Raw genomic sequence first — 19,505 nt, forward strand, 5'->3', positions numbered from 1 at the left:
TCAGTATTACTCTGTGTTGCATAATGCACCGTCACTTCAAAAGAATTATATTTCAATCTAGACCTCTAAGTGTAAGTGCAAAATTCCACTTAAGATTTGTACTGGCTACTGTATTCAGGCCACCATTGGAATGTACAGACATTCTGAACTCTATTGGAATTAGGTAACATGTGTCAGGACTCACTTAATGTTGTAATCAAACATTAGATCTAATATTCTCACATGGAATCAATGTTGATTTCATCGCTCTGCTGACACCCATGGGACAGGTGCTGGTCTTCCATCTGATATATACGGCCCGGATCCAGCTGACTACATGCGTTGTGGTCGTGTCTAGGTGCAGGTCCACCATCTGATCTTGATATGGCCTGGAAAGAAATGGGAAAAGGAAAGGAGGCCTGAGTCCAGAGGTAGCTGTGGCGACCGGAGTCGTCACAACACCCCCACCGTCGCCCAAGGACTCAGACCCAAACGTATCGCCCACCAGAACCTACCATGGGATGGAGAACTGAGTCCAGAGGAAGCTGTGGCGACCGGAGTCGTCACAACACCCCCACCGTCGCCCAAGGACTCAGGCCCAAACGTATCGCCCACCGGAACCTACCATGGGATGGAGAACTGAGTCCAAAGGAAGCTGTGGCGACCGGAGTCGTCACAACACCCCCACCGTCGCCCAAGGACTCAGACCCAAACGTATCGCCCACCGAACCTACCATGGGATGGAGAACTGAGTCCAGAGGAAGCTGTGGCGACCGGAGTCGTCACAACACCCCCACCGTCGCCCAAGGACTCAGACCCAAACGCATCGCCCACCAAACCACCCAAGGGTTTAGCCGATACCTCCCTGGGTTTGACGCGACTCCCTGCAGCAAGACTCCTTGGGCCGACGGCTGGGACAGTGGGCGCCCACCGTCTCAATCATCAGCCCAAGAAATCAGACCAGAGGCAGTTTCGTGTTATCCCCAGGGGGGGTGTTGACGAAAACCCATTGGTGGATCAGTGGGCGTTACGCCCGGGTTCCTTCAGCACTCCCTGGGGGGTGTCCAACTCCCAGCAGACAGACTCCTTGAGGCAACGGTCGGGACAGTGGGCGCCACAAAGTCTTAACCGTCGCATCAAGGAATCAGCCGCAGTGAGCTGCAACACCCCTCAGGGGGTTGCCGAAAGGAACCTGGACCCATCGCCACACCGAACCTTCCATGGGACGGAAGACTCAGTCCGCAGGGAGTCGTGTCGTCCAGGGACATCACGACACCCACACGGTTTCGCCAACCTTCCCAAGCGTCGCCCACCGAAACCTACCATAGAATAGTGAGTCCACAGGGAGCCATGGCGTCCAGGGACATCTCGACACCGTCCCAACCGTCGGCCCAAGGACTCAGTCTGCAGGAAGTCATGGCACCATGGCCCAAGGGGTGGAGGAAGTTCTGAAATAGTTCAAGAAAAGACAAAGTCAGTATGCTTAGCATTCTGAATTCAACGCTAACCTAACCCCTGCTTTGCACTGTTGTTTTGAAAATTAAGAAAAAGCACAGGGTGCACTTTCTGCCGTCTTCATGTTTTTTAGGACCTAAGTGTATACTTGCCACAGAGACATGAGAACCATTTTTCAATTTTATTGGCTTCATATAAAAGTACACTAATAGAAAGCTTAAAATTAGTTTCTGTTGTATACACACACACACACACACACTAAAAAAACAAAACGTTGTGTCTTTGTAAAATAAAGAATAACGGGGCGCGCTTTCTGCCGTCTGTTTCCTTTACGTGAACTCGTTTGTAATGTCTGTTCAACAATGAAATTGGGGTCCTTTTTGTGACCGTTTTTTCTTCATTTTGTTAATCTGTTAATTTAAGTGAAAAATATTTCATGTATATCCCTATTTATTCCTTTTACACATGTACACTTTTATTGTTTTTCTCCACTCACAAGCGCTGCAGTCATTTTAGTTTAAACCACGCCCTCTCGTCTTTTATCTTGTATCCTGTATTGGGGCGAAAATCTATTTAATTACTTCAAGGACACAGAGGTTATTAGCACTTAAAATCTTTTTAGTGACTTTTTTTCATAATTTTCACATTAATCACAGGGGATTAGACAAAGAGCTGAGGCCCCGATCACACAGAGTGGTTTGTCATTTAAAAACGTGCAGTGGAACGGGGGAAGATTATTAAAACCTACAAAGATTATTGTTATAAACACGACCCTCGGCTGATAGGAAATGAAGGAGGTGTTGCTGTAATTTATACTACTATTTCAGTATTACTCTGTGTTGCATAATGCACCGTCACTTCAAAAGAATTATATTTCAATCTAGACCTCTAAGTGTAAGTGCAAAATTCCACTTAAGATTTGTGCTGGCTACTGTATTCAGGCCACCATTGGAATGTACAGACATTCTGAACTCTATTGGAATTAGGTAACTTGTGTCAGGACTCACTTAATGTTGTAATCAAACATTAGATCTAATATTCTCACATGGAATCAATGTTGATTTCATCGCTCTGCTGACACCCATGGGACAGGTGCTGGTCTTCCATCTGATATATACGGCCCGGATCCAGCTGACTACATGCGTTGTGGTCGTGTCTAGGTGCAGGTCCACCATCTGATCTTGATATGGCCTGGAAAGAAATGGGAAAAGGAAAGGAGGCCTGAGTCCAGAGGGAGCTGTGGCGACCGGAGTCGTCACTACACCCCCTAACCGTCGCCCAAGGACTCAGGCCCAAACGTATCGCCCACCGGAACCTACCATGGGATGGAGAACTGAGTCCAGAGGAAGCTGTGGCGACCGGAGTCGTCACAACACCCCCACCGTCGCCCAAGGACTCAGACCCAAACGTATCGCCCACCGAACCTACCATGGGATGGAGAACTGAGTCCAGAGGAAGCTGTGGCGACCGGAGTCGTCACAACACCCCCACCGTCGCCCAAGGACTCAGGCCCAAACGTATCGCCCACCGGAACCTACCATGGGATGGAGAACTGAGTCCAAAGGAAGCTGTGGCGACCGGAGTCGTCACAACACCCCCACCGTCGCCCAAGGACTCAGACCCAAACGTATCGCCCACCGAACCTACCATGGGATGGAGAACTGAGTCCAGAGGAAGCTGTGGCGACCGGAGTCATCACAAAACCCCCACCGTCGCCCAAGGACTCAGACCCAAACGCATCGCCCACCAAACCACCCAAGGGTTTAGCCGATACCTCCCTGGGTTTGACGCGACTCCCTGCAGCAAGACTCCTTGGGCCGACGGCTGGGACAGTGGGCGCCCACCGTCTCAATCATCAGCCCAAGAAATCAGACCAGAGGCAGTTTCGTGTTATCCCCAGGGGGGGTGTTGACGAAAACCCATTGGTGGATCAGTGGGCGTTACGCCCGGGTTCCTTCAGCACTCCCTGGGGGGTGTCCAACTCCCAGCAGACAGACTCCTTGAGGCAACGGTCGGGACAGTGGGCGCCACAAAGTCTTAACCGTCGCATCAAGGAATCAGCCGCATTGAGCTGCAACACCCCTCAGGGGGTTGCCGAAAGGAACCTGGACCCATCGCCACACCGAACCTTCCATGGGACGGAAGACTCAGTCCGCAGGGAGTCGTGTCGTCCAGGGACATCACGACACCCACACGGTTTCGCCAACCTTCCCAAGCGTCGCCCACCGAAACCTACCATAGAATAGTGAGTCCACAGGGAGCCATGGCGTCCAGGGACATCTCGACACCGTCCCAACCGTCGGCCCAAGGACTCAGTCTGCAGGAAGTCATGGCACCATGGCCCAAGGGGTGGAGGAAGTTCTGAAATAGTTCAAGAAAAGACAAAGTCAGTATGCTTAGCATTCTGAATTCAACGCTAACCTAACCCCTGCTTTGCACTGTTGTTTTGAAAATTAAGAAAAAGCACAGGGTGCACTTTCTGCCGTCTTCATGTTTTTTAGGACCTAAGTGTATACTTTGCCACAGAGACATGAGAACCATTTTTCAATTTTATTGGCTTCATATAAAAGTACACTAATAGAAAGCTTAAAATTAGTTTCTGTTGTATACACACACACTAAAAAAACAAAACGTTGTGTCTTTGTAAAATAAAGAATAACGGGGCGCGCTTTCTGCCGTCTGTTTCCTTTACGTGAACTTGTTTGTAATGTCTGTTCAACAATGAAATTGGGGTCCTTTTTGTGACCGTTTTTTCTTAATTTTGTTAATCTGTTAATTTAAGTGAAAAATATTTCATGTATATCCCTATTTATTCCTTTTACACATGTACACTTTTATTGTTTTTCTCCACTCACAAGCGCTGCAGTCATTTTAGTTTAAACCACGCCCTCTCGTCTTTTATCTTGTATCCTGTATTGGGGCGAAAATCTATTTAATTACTTCAAGGACACAGAGGTTATTAGCACTTAAAATCTTTTTAGTGACTTTATTTCATAATTTTCACATTAATCACAGGGGAACGGACAAAGAGCTGAGGCCCCGATCACACAGAGTGGTTTGTCATTTAAAAACGTGCAGTGGAACGGGGGAAGATTATTAAAACCTACAAAGATTATTGTTATAAACACGAGCCTCGGCTGATAGGAAATGAAGGAGGTGTTGCTGTAATTTATACTACTATTTCAGTATTACTCTGTGTTGCATAATGCACCGTCACTTCAAAAGAATTATATTTCAATCTAGACCTCTAAGTGTAAGTGCAAAATTCCACTTAAGATTTGTGCTGGCTACTGTATTCAGGCCACCATTGGAATGTACAGACATTCTGAACTCTATTGGAATTAGGTAACATGTGTCAGGACTCACTTAATGTTGTAATCAAACATTAGATCTAATATTCTCACATGGAATCAATGTTGATTTCATCGCTCTGCTGACACCCATGGGACAGGTGCTGGTCTTCCATCTGATATATGCGGCCCGGATCCAGCTGACTACATGCGTTGTGGTCGTGTCTAGGTGCAGGTCCACCATCTGATCTTGATATGGCCTGGAAAGAAATGGGAAAAGGAAAGGAGGCCTGAGTCCAGAGGGAGCTGTGGCGACCGGAGTCGTCACGACACCCCCTCACCGTCGCCCAAGGACTCAGGCCCAAACGTATCGCCCACCGAACCTACCATGGGATGGAGAACTGAGTCCAGAGGAAGCTGTGGCGACCGGAGTCGTCACAACACCCCCACCGTCGCCCAAGGACTCAGGCCCAAACGTATCGCCCACCGGAACCTACCATGGGATGGAGAACTGAGTCCAAAGGAAGCTGTGGCGACCGGAGTCGTCACAACACCCCCACCGTCGCCCAAGGACTCAGACCCAAACGTATCGCCCACCGAACCTACCATGGGATGGAGAACTGAGTCCAGAGGAAGCTGTGGCGACCGGAGTCGTCACAACACCCCCACCGTCGCCCAAGGACTCAGACCCAAACGCATCGCCCACCAAACCACCCAAGGGTTTAGCCGATACCTCCCTGGGTTTGACGCGACTCCCTGCAGCAAGACTCCTTGGGCCGACGGCTGGGACAGTGGGCGCCCACCGTCTCAATCATCAGCCCAAGAAATCAGACCAGAGGCAGTTTCGTGTTATCCCCAGGGGGGGTGTTGACGAAAACCCATTGGTGGATCAGTGGGCGTTACGCCCGGGTTCCTTCAGCACTCCCTGGGGGGTGTCCAACTCCCAGCAGACAGACTCCTTGAGGCAACGGTCGGGACAGTGGGCGCCACAAAGTCTTAACCGTCGCATCAAGGAATCAGCCGCAGTGAGCTGCAACACCCCTCAGGGGGTTGCCGAAAGGAACCTGGACCCATCGCCACACCGAACCTTCCATGGGACGGAAGACTCAGTCCGCAGGGAGTCGTGTCGTCCAGGGACATCACGACACCCACACGGTTTCGCCAACCTTCGCCCACCGAAACCTACCATAGAATAGTGAGTCCACAGGGAGCCATGGCGTCCAGGGACATCTCGACACCGTCCCAACCGTCGGCCCAAGGACTCAGTCTGCAGGAAGTCATGGCACCATGGCCCAAGGGGTGGAGGAAGTTCTGAAATAGTTCAAGAAAAGACAAAGTCAGTATGCTTAGCATTCTGAATTCAACGCTAACCTAACCCCTGCTTTGCACTGTTGTTTTGAAAATTAAGAAAAAGCACAGGGTGCACTTTCTGCCGTCTTCATGTTTTTTAGGACCTAAGTGTATACTTGCCACAGAGACATGAGAACCATTTTTCAATTTTATTGGCTTCATATAAAAGTACACTAATAGAAAGCTTAAAATTAGTTTCTGTTGTATACACACACACACACACACACTAAAAAAACAAAACGTTGTGTCTTTGTAAAATAAAGAATAACGGGGCGCGCTTTCTGCCGTCTGTTTCCTTTACGTGAACTCGTTTGTAATGTCTGTTCAACAATGAAATTGGGGTCCTTTTTGTGACCGTTTTTTCTTCATTTTGTTAATCTGTTAATTTAAGTGAAAAATATTTCATGTATATCCCTATTTATTCCTTTTACACGTGTACACTTTTATTGTTTTTCTCCACTCACAAGCGCTGCAGTCATTTTAGTTTAAACCACGCCCTCTCGTCTTTTATCTTGTATCCTGTATTGGAGCGAAAATCTATTTAATTACTTCAAGGACACAGAGGTTATTAGCACTTAAAATCTTTTTAGTGACTTTATTTCATCATTTTCACATTAATCACAGGGGAACAGACAAAGAGCTGAGGCCCCGATCACACAGAGTGGTTTGTCATTTAAAAACGTGCAGTGGAACGGGGGAAGATTATTAAAACCTACAAAGATTATTGTTATAAACACGAGCCTCGGCTGATAGGAAATGGAGGTGTTGCTGTAATTTATACTACTATTTCAGTATTACTCTGTGTTGCATAATGCACCGTCACTTCAAAAGAATTATATTTCAATCTAGACCTCTAAGTGTAAGTGCAAAATTCCACTTAAGATTTGTGCTGGCTACTGTATTGAGGCCACCATTGGAATGTAAAGACATTCTGAACTCTATTGGAATTAGGTAACATGTGTCAGGACTCACTTAATGTTGTAATCAAACATTAGATCTAATATTCTCACATGGAATCAATGTTGATTTCATCGCTCTGCTGACACCCATGGGACAGGTGCTGGTTTCCATCTGATAAATACGGCCCGGATCCAGCTGACTACATGCGTTGTGGTCGTGTCTAGGTGCAGGTCCACCATCTGATCTTGATATGGCCTGGAAAGAAATGGGAAAAGGAAAGGAGGCCTGAGTCCAGAGGGAGCTGTGGCGACCGGAGTCGTCACGACACCCCCTCACCGTCGCCCAAGGACTCAGGCCCAAACGTATCGCCCACCGGAACCTACCATGGGATGGAGAACTGAGTCCAAAGGAAGCTGTGGCGACCGGAGTCGTCACAACACCCCCACCGTCGCCCAAGGACTCAGACCCAAACGCATCGCCCACCAAACCACCCAAGGGTTTAGCCGATACCTCCCTGGGTTTGACGCGACTCCCTGCAGCAAGACTCCTTGGGCCGACGGCTGGGACAGTGGGCGCCCACCGTCTCAATCATCAGCCCAAGAAATCAGACCAGAGGCAGTTTCGTGTTATCCCCAGGGGGGGTGTTGACGAAAACCCATTGGTGGATCAGTGGGCGTTACGCCCGGGTTCCTTCAGCACTCCCTGGGGGGTGTCCAACTCCCAGCAGACAGACTCCTTGAGGCAACGGTCGGGACAGTGGGCGCCACAAAGTCTTAACCGTCGCATCAAGGAATCAGCCGCAGTGAGCTGCAACACCCCTCAGGGGGTTGCCGAAAGGAACCTGGACCCATCGCCACACCGAACCTTCCATGGGATGGAGAACTGAGTCCAAAGGAAGCTGTGGCGACCGGAGTCGTCACAACACCCCCACCGTCGCCCAAGGACTCAGACCCAAACGTATCGCCCACCGAACCTACCATGGGATGGAGAACTGAGTCCAGAGGAAGCTGTGGCGACCGGAGTCGTCACAACACCCCCACCGTCGCCCAAGGACTCAGGCCCAAACGTATCGCCCACCGGAACCTACCATGGGATGGAGAACTGAGTCCAAAGGAAGCTGTGGCGACCGGAGTCGTCACAACACCCCCACCGTCGCCCAAGGACTCAGACCCAAACGTATCGCCCACCGAACCTACCATGGGATGGAGAACTGAGTCCAGAGGATGCTGTGGCGACCGGAGTCGTCACAACACCCCCACCGTCGCCCAAGGACTCAGACCCAAACGCATCGCCCACCAAACCACCCAAGGGTTTAGCCGATACCTCCCTGGGTTTGACGCGACTCCCTGCAGCAAGACTCCTTGGGCCGACGGCTGGGACAGTGGGCGCCCACCGTCTCAATCATCAGCCCAAGAAATCAGACCAGAGGCAGTTTCGTGTTATCCCCAGCGGGGGTGTTGACGAAAACCCATTGGTGGATCAGTGGGCGTTACGCCCGGGTTCCTTCAGCACTCCCTGGGGGGTGTCCAACTCCCAGCAGACAGACTCCTTGAGGCAACGGTCGGGACAGTGGGCGCCACAAAGTCTTAACCGTCGCATCAAGGAATCAGCCGCAGTGAGCTGCAACACCCCTCAGGGGGTTGCCGAAAGGAACCTGGACCCATCGCCACACCGAACCTTCCATGGGACGGAAGACTCAGTCCGCAGGGAGTCGTGTCGTCCAGGGACATCACGACACCCACACGGTTTCGCCAACCTTCCCAAGCGTCGCCCACCGAAACCTACCATAGAATAGTAGTCCACAGGGAGCCATGGCGTCCAGGGACATCTCGACACCGTCCCAACCGTCGGTCCAAGGACTCAGTCTGCAGGAAGTCATGGCACCATGGCCCAAGGGGTGGAGGAAGTTCTGAAATAGTTCAAGAAAAGACAAAGTCAGTATGCTTAGCATTCTGAATTCAACGCTAACCTAACCCCTGCTTTGCACTGTTGTTTTGAAAATTAAGAAAAAGCACAGGGTGCACTTTCTGCCGTCTTCATGTTTTTTAGGACCTAAATGTATACTTGCCACAGAGACATGAGAACCATTTTTCAATTTTATTGGCTTCATATAAAAGTACACTACAACAGAAACTAATTTTAAGCTTTCTATTATACACACACACACTAAAAAAACAAAACGTTGTGTCTTTGTAAAATAAAGAATAACGGGGCGCGCTTTCTGCCGTCTGTTTCCTTTACGTGAACTCGTTTGTAATGTCTGTTCAACAATGAAATTGGGGTCCTTTTTGTGACCGTTTTTTCTTCATTTTGTTAATCTGTTAATTTAAGTGAAAAATATTTCATGTATATCCCTATTTATTCCTTTTACACGTGTACACTTTTATTGTTTTTCTCCACTCACAAGCGCTGCAGTCATTTTAGTTTAAACCACGCCCTCTCGTCTTTTATCTTGTATCCTGTATTGGGGCGAAAATCTATTTAATTACTTCAAGGACACAGAGGTTATTAGCACTTAAAATCTTTTTAGTGACTTTATTTCATCATTTTCACATTAATCACAGGGGAACAGACAAAGAGCTGAGGCCCCGATCACACAGAGTGGTTTGTCATTTAAAAACGTGCAGTGGAACGGGGGAAGATTATTAAAACCTACAAAGATTATTGTTATAAACACGAGCCTCGGCTGATAGGAAATGGAGGTGTTGCTGTAATTTATACTACTATTTCAGTATTACTCTGTGTTGCATAATGCACCGTCACTTCAAAAGAATTATATTTCAATCTAGACCTCTAAGTGTAAGTGCAAAATTCCACTTAAGATTTGTGCTGGCTACTGTATTGAGGCCACCATTGGAATGTACAGACATTCTGAACTCTATTGGAATTAGGTAACATGTGTCAGGACTCACTTAATGTTGTAATCAAACATTAGATCTAATATTCTCACATGGAATCAATGTTGATTTCATCGCTCTGCTGACACCCATGGGACAGGTGCTGGTTTCCATCTGATAAATACGGCCCGGATCCAGCTGACTACATGCGTTGTGGTCGTGTCTAGGTGCAGGTCCACCATCTGATCTTGATATGGCCTGGAAAGAAATGGGAAAAGGAAAGGAGGCCTGAGTCCAGAGGGAGCTGTGGCGACCGGAGTCGTCACGACACCCCCTCACCGTCGCCCAAGGACTCAGGCCCAAACGTATCGCCCACCGGAACCTACCATGGGATGGAGAACTGAGTCCAGAGGAAGCTGTGGCGACCGGAGTCGTCACAACACCCCCACCGTCGCCCAAGGACTCAGACCCAAACGCATCGCCCACCAAACCACCCAAGGGTTTAGCCGATACCTCCCTGGGTTTGACGCGACTCCCTGCAGCAAGACTCCTTGGGCCGACGGCTGGGACAGTGGGCGCCCACCGTCTCAATCATCAGCCCAAGAAATCAGACCAGAGGCAGTTTCGTGTTATCCCCAGGGGGGGTGTTGACGAAAACCCATTGGTGGATCAGTGGGCGTTACGCCCGGGTTCCTTCAGCACTCCCTGGGGGGTGTCCAACTCCCAGCAGACAGACTCCTTGAGGCAACGGTCGGGACAGTGGGCGCCACAAAGTCTTAACCGTCGCATCAAGGAATCAGCCGCAGTGAGCTGCAACACCCCTCAGGGGGTTGCCGAAAGGAACCTGGACCCATCGCCACACCGAACCTTCCATGGGATGGAGAACTGAGTCCAAAGGAAGCTGTGGCGACCGGAGTCGTCACAACACCCCCACCGTCGCCCAAGGACTCAGACCCAAACGTATCGCCCACCGAACCTACCATGGGATGGAGAACTGAGTCCAGAGGAAGCTGTGGCGACCGGAGTCGTCACAACACCCCCACCGTCGCCCAAGGACTCAGGCCCAAACGTATCGCCCACCGGAACCTACCATGGGATGGAGAACTGAGTCCAAAGGAAGCTGTGGCGACCGGAGTCGTCACAACACCCCCACCGTCGCCCAAGGACTCAGACCCAAACGTATCGCCCACCGAACCTACCATGGGATGGAGAACTGAGTCCAGAGGATGCTGTGGCGACCGGAGTCGTCACAACACCCCCACCGTCGCCCAAGGACTCAGACCCAAACGCATCGCCCACCAAACCACCCAAGGGTTTAGCCGATACCTCCCTGGGTTTGACGCGACTCCCTGCAGCAAGACTCCTTGGGCCGACGGCTGGGACAGTGGGCGCCCACCGTCTCAATCATCAGCCCAAGAAATCAGACCAGAGGCAGTTTCGTGTTATCCCCAGGGGGGGGTGTTGACGAAAACCCATTGGTGGATCAGTGGGCGTTACGCCCGGGTTCCTTCAGCACTCCCTGGGGGGTGTCCAACCCAAGGGTTTAGCCGATACCTCCCTGGGTTTGACGCGACTCCCTGCAGCAAGACTCCTTGGGCCGACGGCTGGGACAGTGGGCGCCCACCGTCTCAATCATCAGCCCAAGAAATCAGACCAGAGGCAGTTTCGTGTTATCCCCAGGGGGGGTGTTGACGAAAACCCATTGGTGGATCAGTGGGCGTTACGCCCGGGTTCCTTCAGCACTCCCTGGGGGGTGTCCAACTCCCAGCAGACAGACTCCTTGAGGCAACGGTCGGGACAGTGGGCGCCACAAAGTCTTAACCGTCGCATCAAGGAATCAGCCGCAGTGAGCTGCAACACCCCTCAGGGGGTTGCCGAAAGGAACCTGGACCCATCGCCACACCGAACCTTCCATGGGACGGAAGACTCAGTCCGCAGGGAGTCGTGTCGTCCAGGGACATCACGACACCCACACGGTTTCGCCAACCTTCCCAAGCGTCGCCCACCGAAACCTACCATAGAATAGTAGTCCACAGGGAGCCATGGCGTCCAGGGACATCTCGACACCGTCCCAACCGTCGGTCCAAGGACTCAGTCTGCAGGAAGTCATGGCACCATGGCCCAAGGGGTGGAGGAAGTTCTGAAATAGTTCAAGAAAAGACAAAGTCAGTATGCTTAGCATTCTGAATTCAACGCTAACCTAACCCCTGCTTTGCACTGTTGTTTTGAAAATTAAGAAAAAGCACAGGGTGCACTTTCTGCCGTCTTCATGTTTTTTAGGACCTAAATGTATACTTGCCACAGAGACATGAGAACCATTTTTCAATTTTATTGGCTTCATATAAAAGTACACTACAACAGAAACTAATTTTAAGCTTTCTATTATACACACACACACTAAAAAAACAAAACGTTGTGTCTTTGTAAAATAAAGAATAACGGGGCGCGCTTTCTGCCGTCTGTTTCCTTTACGTGAACTCGTTTGTAATGTCTGTTCAACAATGAAATTGGGGTCCTTTTTGTGACCGTTTTTTCTTCATTTTGTTAATCTGTTAATTTAAGTGAAAAATATTTCATGTATATCCCTATTTATTCCTTTTACACGTGTACACTTTTATTGTTTTTCTCCACTCACAAGCGCTGCAGTCATTTTAGTTTAAACCACGCCCTCTCGTCTTTTATCTTGTATCCTGTATTGGGGCGAAAATCTATTTAATTACTTCAAGGACACAGAGGTTATTAGCACTTAAAATCTTTTTAGTGACTTTATTTCATCATTTTCACATTAATCACAGGGGAACAGACAAAGAGCTGAGGCCCCGATCACACAGAGTGGTTTGTCATTTAAAAACGTGCAGTGGAACGGGGGAAGATTATTAAAACCTACAAAGATTATTGTTATAAACACGAGCCTCGGCTGATAGGAAATGGAGGTGTTGCTGTAATTTATACTACTATTTCAGTATTACTCTGTGTTGCATAATGCACCGTCACTTCAAAAGAATTATATTTCAATCTAGACCTCTAAGTGTAAGTGCAAAATTCCACTTAAGATTTGTGCTGGCTACTGTATTGAGGCCACCATTGGAATGTACAGACATTCTGAACTCTATTGGAATTAGGTAACATGTGTCAGGACTCACTTAATGTTGTAATCAAACATTAGATCTAATATTCTCACATGGAATCAATGTTGATTTCATCGCTCTGCTGACACCCATGGGACAGGTGCTGGTTTCCATCTGATAAATACGGCCCGGATCCAGCTGACTACATGCGTTGTGGTCGTGTCTAGGTGCAGGTCCACCATCTGATCTTGATATGGCCTGGAAAGAAATGGGAAAAGGAAAGGAGGCCTGAGTCCAGAGGGAGCTGTGGCGACCGGAGTCGTCACGACACCCCCTCACCGTCGCCCAAGGACTCAGGCCCAAACGTATCGCCCACCGGAACCTACCATGGGATGGAGAACTGAGTCCAGAGGAAGCTGTGGCGACCGGAGTCGTCACAACACCCCCACCGTCGCCCAAGGACTCAGACCCAAACGCATCGCCCACCAAACCACCCAAGGGTTTAGCCGATACCTCCCTGGGTTTGACGCGACTCCCTGCAGCAAGACTCCTTGGGCCGACGGCTGGGACAGTGGGCGCCCACCGTCTCAATCATCAGCCCAAGAAATCAGACCAGAGGCAGTTTCGTGTTATCCCCAGGGGGGGTGTTGACGAAAACCCATTGGTGGATCAGTGGGCGTTACGCCCGGGTTCCTTCAGCACTCCCTGGGGGGTGTCCAACTCCCAGCAGACAGACTCCTTGAGGCAACGGTCGGGACAGTGGGCGCCACAAAGTCTTAACCGTCGCATCAAGGAATCAGCCGCAGTGAGCTGCAACACCCCTCAGGGGGTTGCCGAAAGGAACCTGGACCCATCGCCACACCGAACCTTCCATGGGATGGAGAACTGAGTCCAAAGGAAGCTGTGGCGACCGGAGTCGTCACAACACCCCCACCGTCGCCCAAGGACTCAGACCCAAACGTATCGCCCACCGAACCTACCATGGGATGGAGAACTGAGTCCAGAGGAAGCTGTGGCGACCGGAGTCGTCACAACACCCCCACCGTCGCCCAAGGACTCAGGCCCAAACGTATCGCCCACCGGAACCTACCATGGGATGGAGAACTGAGTCCAAAGGAAGCTGTGGCGACCGGAGTCGTCACAACACCCCCACCGTCGCCCAAGGACTCAGACCCAAACGTATCGCCCACCGAACCTACCATGGGATGGAGAACTGAGTCCAGAGGATGCTGTGGCGACCGGAGTCGTCACAACACCCCCACCGTCGCCCAAGGACTCAGACCCAAACGCATCGCCCACCAAACCACCCAAGGGTTTAGCCGATACCTCCCTGGGTTTGACGCGACTCCCTGCAGCAAGACTCCTTGGGCCGACGGCTGGGACAGTGGGCGCCCACCGTCTCAATCATCAGCCCAAGAAATCAGACCAGAGGCAGTTTCGTGTTATCCCCAGGGGGGGGTGTTGACGAAAACCCATTGGTGGATCAGTGGGCGTTACGCCCGGGTTCCTTCAGCACTCCCTGGGGGGTGTCCAACCCAAGGGTTTAGCCGATACCTCCCTGGGTTTGACGCGACTCCCTGCAGCAAGACTCCTTGGGCCGACGGCTGGGACAGTGGGCGCCCACCGTCTCAATCATCAGCCCAAGAAATCAGACCAGAGGCAGTTTCGTGTTATCCCCAGGGGGGGTGTTGACGAAAACCCATTGGTGGATCAGTGGGCGTTACGCCCGGGTTCCTTCAGCACTCCCTGGGGGGTGTCCAACTCCCAGCAGACAGACTCCTTGAGGCAACGGTCGGGACAGTGGGCGCCACAAAGTCTTAACCGTCGCATCAAGGAATCAGCCGCAGTGAGCTGCAACACCCCTCAGGGGGTTGCCGAAAGGAACCTGGACCCATCGCCACACCGAACCTTCCATGGGACGGAAGACTCAGTCCGCAGGGAGTCGTGTCGTCCAGGGACATCACGACACCCACACGGTTTCGCCAACCTTCGCCCACCGAAACCTACCATAGAATAGTGAGTCCACAGGGAGCCATGGCGTCCAGGGACATCTCGACACCGTCCCAACCGTCGGCCCAAGGACTCAGTCTGCAGGAAGTCATGGCACCATGGCCCAAGGGGTGGAGGAAGTTCTGAAATAGTTCAAGAAAAGACAAAGTCAGTATGCTTAGCATTCTGAATTCAACGCTAACCTAACCCCTGCTTTGCACTGTTGTTTTGAAAATTAAGAAAAAGCACAGGGTGCACTTTCTGCCGTCTTCATGTTTTTTAGGACCTAAGTGTATACTTGCCACAGAGACATGAGAACCATTTTTCAATTTTATTGGCTTCATATAAAAGTACACTAATAGAAAGCTTAAAATTAGTTTCTGTTGTATACACACACACACACACACACTAAAAAAACAAAACGTTGTGTCTTTGTAAAATAAAGAATAACGGGGCGCGCTTTCTGCCGTCTGTTTCCTTTACGTGAACTCGTTTGTAATGTCTGTTCAACAATGAAATTGGGGTCCTTTTTGTGACCGTTTTTTCTTCATTTTGTTAATCTGTTAATTTAAGTGAAAAATATTTCATGTATATCCCTATTTATTCCTTTTACACGTGTACACTTTTATTGTTTTTCTCCACTCACAAGCGCTGCAGTCATTTTAGTTTAAACCACGCCCTCTCGTCTTTTATCTTGTATCCTGTATTGGAGCGAAAATCTATTTAATTACTTCAAGGACACAGAGGTTATTAGCACTTAAAATCTTTTTAGTGACTTTATTTCATCATTTTCACATTAATCACAGGGGAACAGACAAAGAGCTGAGGCCCCGATCACACAGAGTGGTTTGTCATTTAAAAACGTGCAGTGGAACGGGGGAAGATTATTAAAACCTACAAAGATTATTGTTATAAACACGAGCCTCGGCTGATAGGAAATGGAGGTGTTGCTGTAATTTATACTACTATTTCAGTATTACTCTGTGTTGCATAATGCACCGTCACTTCAAAAGAATTATATTTCAATCTAGACCTCTAAGTGTAAGTGCAAAATTCCACTTAAGATTTGTGCTGGCTACTGTATTGAGGCCACCATTGGAATGTACAGACATTCTGAACTCTATTGGAATTAGGTAACATGTGTCAGGACTCACTTAATGTTGTAATCAAACATTAGATCTAATATTCTCACATGGAATCAATGTTGATTTCATCGCTCTGCTGACACCCATGGGACAGGTGCTGGTTTCCATCTGATATATACGGCCCGGATCCAGCTGACTACATGCGTTGTGGTCGTGTCTAGGTGCAGGTCCACCATCTGATCTTGATATGGCCTGGAAAGAAATGGGAAAAGGAAAGGAGGCCTGAGTCCAGAGGGAGCTGTGGCGACCGGAGTCGTCACGACACCCCCTCACCGTCGCCCAAGGACTCAGGCCCAAACGTATCGCCCACCGGAACCTACCATGGGATGGAGAACTGAGTCCAAAGGAAGCTGTGGCGACCGGAGTCGTCACAACACCCCCACCGTCGCCCAAGGACTCAGACCCAAACGCATCGCCCACCAAACCACCCAAGGGTTTAGCCGATACCTCCCTGGGTTTGACGCGACTCCCTGCAGCAAGACTCCTTGGGCCGACGGCTGGGACAGTGGGCGCCCACCGTCTCAATCATCAGCCCAAGAAATCAGACCAGAGGCAGTTTCGTGTTATCCCCAGGGGGGGTGTTGACGAAAACCCATTGGTGGATCAGTGGGCGTTACGCCCGGGTTCCTTCAGCACTCCCTGGGGGGTGTCCAACTCCCAGCAGACAGACTCCTTGAGGCAACGGTCGGGACAGTGGGCGCCACAAAGTCTTAACCGTCGCATCAAGGAATCAGCCGCAGTGAGCTGCAACACCCCTCAGGGGGTTGCCGAAAGGAACCTGGACCCATCGCCACACCGAACCTTCCATGGGATGGAGAACTGAGTCCAAAGGAAGCTGTGGCGACCGGAGTCGTCACAACACCCCCACCGTCGCCCAAGGACTCAGACCCAAACGTATCGCCCACCGAACCTACCATGGGATGGAGAACTGAGTCCAGAGGAAGCTGTGGCGACCGGAGTCGTCACAACACCCCCACCGTCGCCCAAGGACTCAGGCCCAAACGTATCGCCCACCGGAACCTACCATGGGATGGAGAACTGAGTCCAAAGGAAGCTGTGGCGACCGGAGTCGTCACAACACCCCCACCGTCGCCCAAGGACTCAGACCCAAACGTATCGCCCACCGAACCTACCATGGGATGGAGAACTGAGTCCAGAGGATGCTGTGGCGACCGGAGTCGTCACAACACCCCCACCGTCGCCCAAGGACTCAGACCCAAACGCATCGCCCACCAAACCACCCAAGGGTTTAGCCGATACCTCCCTGGGTTTGACGCGACTCCCTGCAGCAAGACTCCTTGGGCCGACGGCTGGGACAGTGGGCGCCCACCGTCTCAATCATCAGCCCAAGAAATCAGACCAGAGGCAGTTTCGTGTTATCCCCAGCGGGGGTGTTGACGAAAACCCATTGGTGGATCAGTGGGCGTTACGCCCGGGTTCCTTCAGCACTCCCTGGGGGGTGTCCAACTCCCAGCAGACAGACTCCTTGAGGCAACGGTCGGGACAGTGGGCGCCACAAAGTCTTAACCGTCGCATCAAGGAATCAGCCGCAGTGAGCTGCAACACCCCTCAGGGGGTTGCCGAAAGGAACCTGGACCCATCGCCACACCGAACCTTCCATGGGACGGAAGACTCAGTCCGCAGGGAGTCGTGTCGTCCAGGGACATCACGACACCCACACGGTTTCGCCAACCTTCCCAAGCGTCGCCCACCGAAACCTACCATAGAATAGTGAGTCCACAGGGAGCCATGGCGTCCAGGGACATCTCGACACCGTCCCAACCGTCGGTCCAAGGACTCAGTCTGCAGGAAGTCATGGCACCATGGCCCAAGGGGTGGAGGAAGTTCTGAAATAGTTCAAGAAAAGACAAAGTCAGTATGCTTAGCATTCTGAATTCAACGCTAACCTAACCCCTGCTTTGCACTGTTGTTTTGAAAATTAAGAAAAAGCACAGGGTGCACTTTCTGCCGTCTTCATGTTTTTTAGGACCTAAATGTATACTTGCCACAGAGACATGAGAACCATTTTTCAATTTTATTGGCTTCATATAAAAGTACACTACAACAGAAACTAATTTTAAGCTTTCTATTATACACACACACACACACACTAAAAAAACAAAACGTTGTGTCTTTGTAAAATAAAGAATAACGGGGCGCGCTTTCTGCCGTCTGTTTCCTTTACGTGAACTCGTTTGTAATGTCTGTTCAACAATGAAATTGGGGTCCTTTTTGTGACCGTTTTTTCTTCATTTTGTTAATCTGTTAATTTAAGTGAAAAATATTTCATGTATATCCCTATTTATTCCTTTTACACGTGTACACTTTTATTGTTTTTCTCCACTCACAAGCGCTGCAGTCATTTTAGTTTAAACCACGCCCTCTCGTCTTTTATCTTGTATCCTGTATTGGGGCGAAAATCTATTTAATTACTTCAAGGACACAGAGGTTATTAGCACTTAAAATCTTTTTAGTGACTTTATTTCATCATTTTCACATTAATCACAGTGGAACAGACAAAGAGCTGAGGCCCCGATCACACAGAGTGGTTTGTCATTTAAAAACGTGCAGTGGAACGGGGGAAGATTATTAAAACCTACAAAGATTATTGTTATAAACACGAGCCTCGGCTGATAGGAAATGGAGGTGTTGCTGTAATTTATACTACTATTTCAGTATTACTCTGTGTTGCATAATGCACCGTCACTTCAAAAGAATTATATTTCAATCTAGACCTCTAAGTGTAAGTGCAAAATTCCACTTAAGATTTGTGCTGGCTACTGTATTGAGGCCACCATTGGAATGTACAGACATTCTGAACTCTATTGGAATTAGGTAACATGTGTCAGGACTCACTTAATGTTGTAATCAAACATTAGATCTAATATTCTCACATGGAATCAATGTTGATTTCATCGCTCTGCTGACACCCATGGGACAGGTGCTGGTTTCCATCTGATAAATACGGCCCGGATCCAGCTGACTACATGCGTTGTGGTCGTGTCTAGGTGCAGGTCCACCATCTGATCTTGATATGGCCTGGAAAGAAATGGGAAAAGGAAAGGAGGCCTGAGTCCAGAGGGAGCTGTGGCGACCGGAGTCGTCACGACACCCCCTCACCGTCGCCCAAGGACTCAGGCCCAAACGTATCGCCCACCGGAACCTACCATGGGATGGAGAACTGAGTCCAGAGGAAGCTGTGGCGACCGGAGTCGTCACAACACCCCCACCGTCGCCCAAGGACTCAGACCCAAACGCATCGCCCACCAAACCACCCAAGGGTTTAGCCGATACCTCCCTGGGTTTGACGCGACTCCCTGCAGCAAGACTCCTTGGGCCGACGGCTGGGACAGTGGGCGCCCACCGTCTCAATCATCAGCCCAAGAAATCAGACCAGAGGCAGTTTCGTGTTATCCCCAGGGGGGGTGTTGACGAAAACCCATTGGTGGATCAGTGGGCGTTACGCCCGGGTTCCTTCAGCACTCCCTGGGG

Source organism: Siphateles boraxobius, unplaced genomic scaffold (assembly GCF_051911475.1).
Source record: "Siphateles boraxobius isolate OS27281-9 unplaced genomic scaffold, OSU_SipBor_1 204, whole genome shotgun sequence".
NCBI classification, from domain to species: Eukaryota; Metazoa; Chordata; class Actinopteri; order Cypriniformes; family Leuciscidae; genus Siphateles; species Siphateles boraxobius.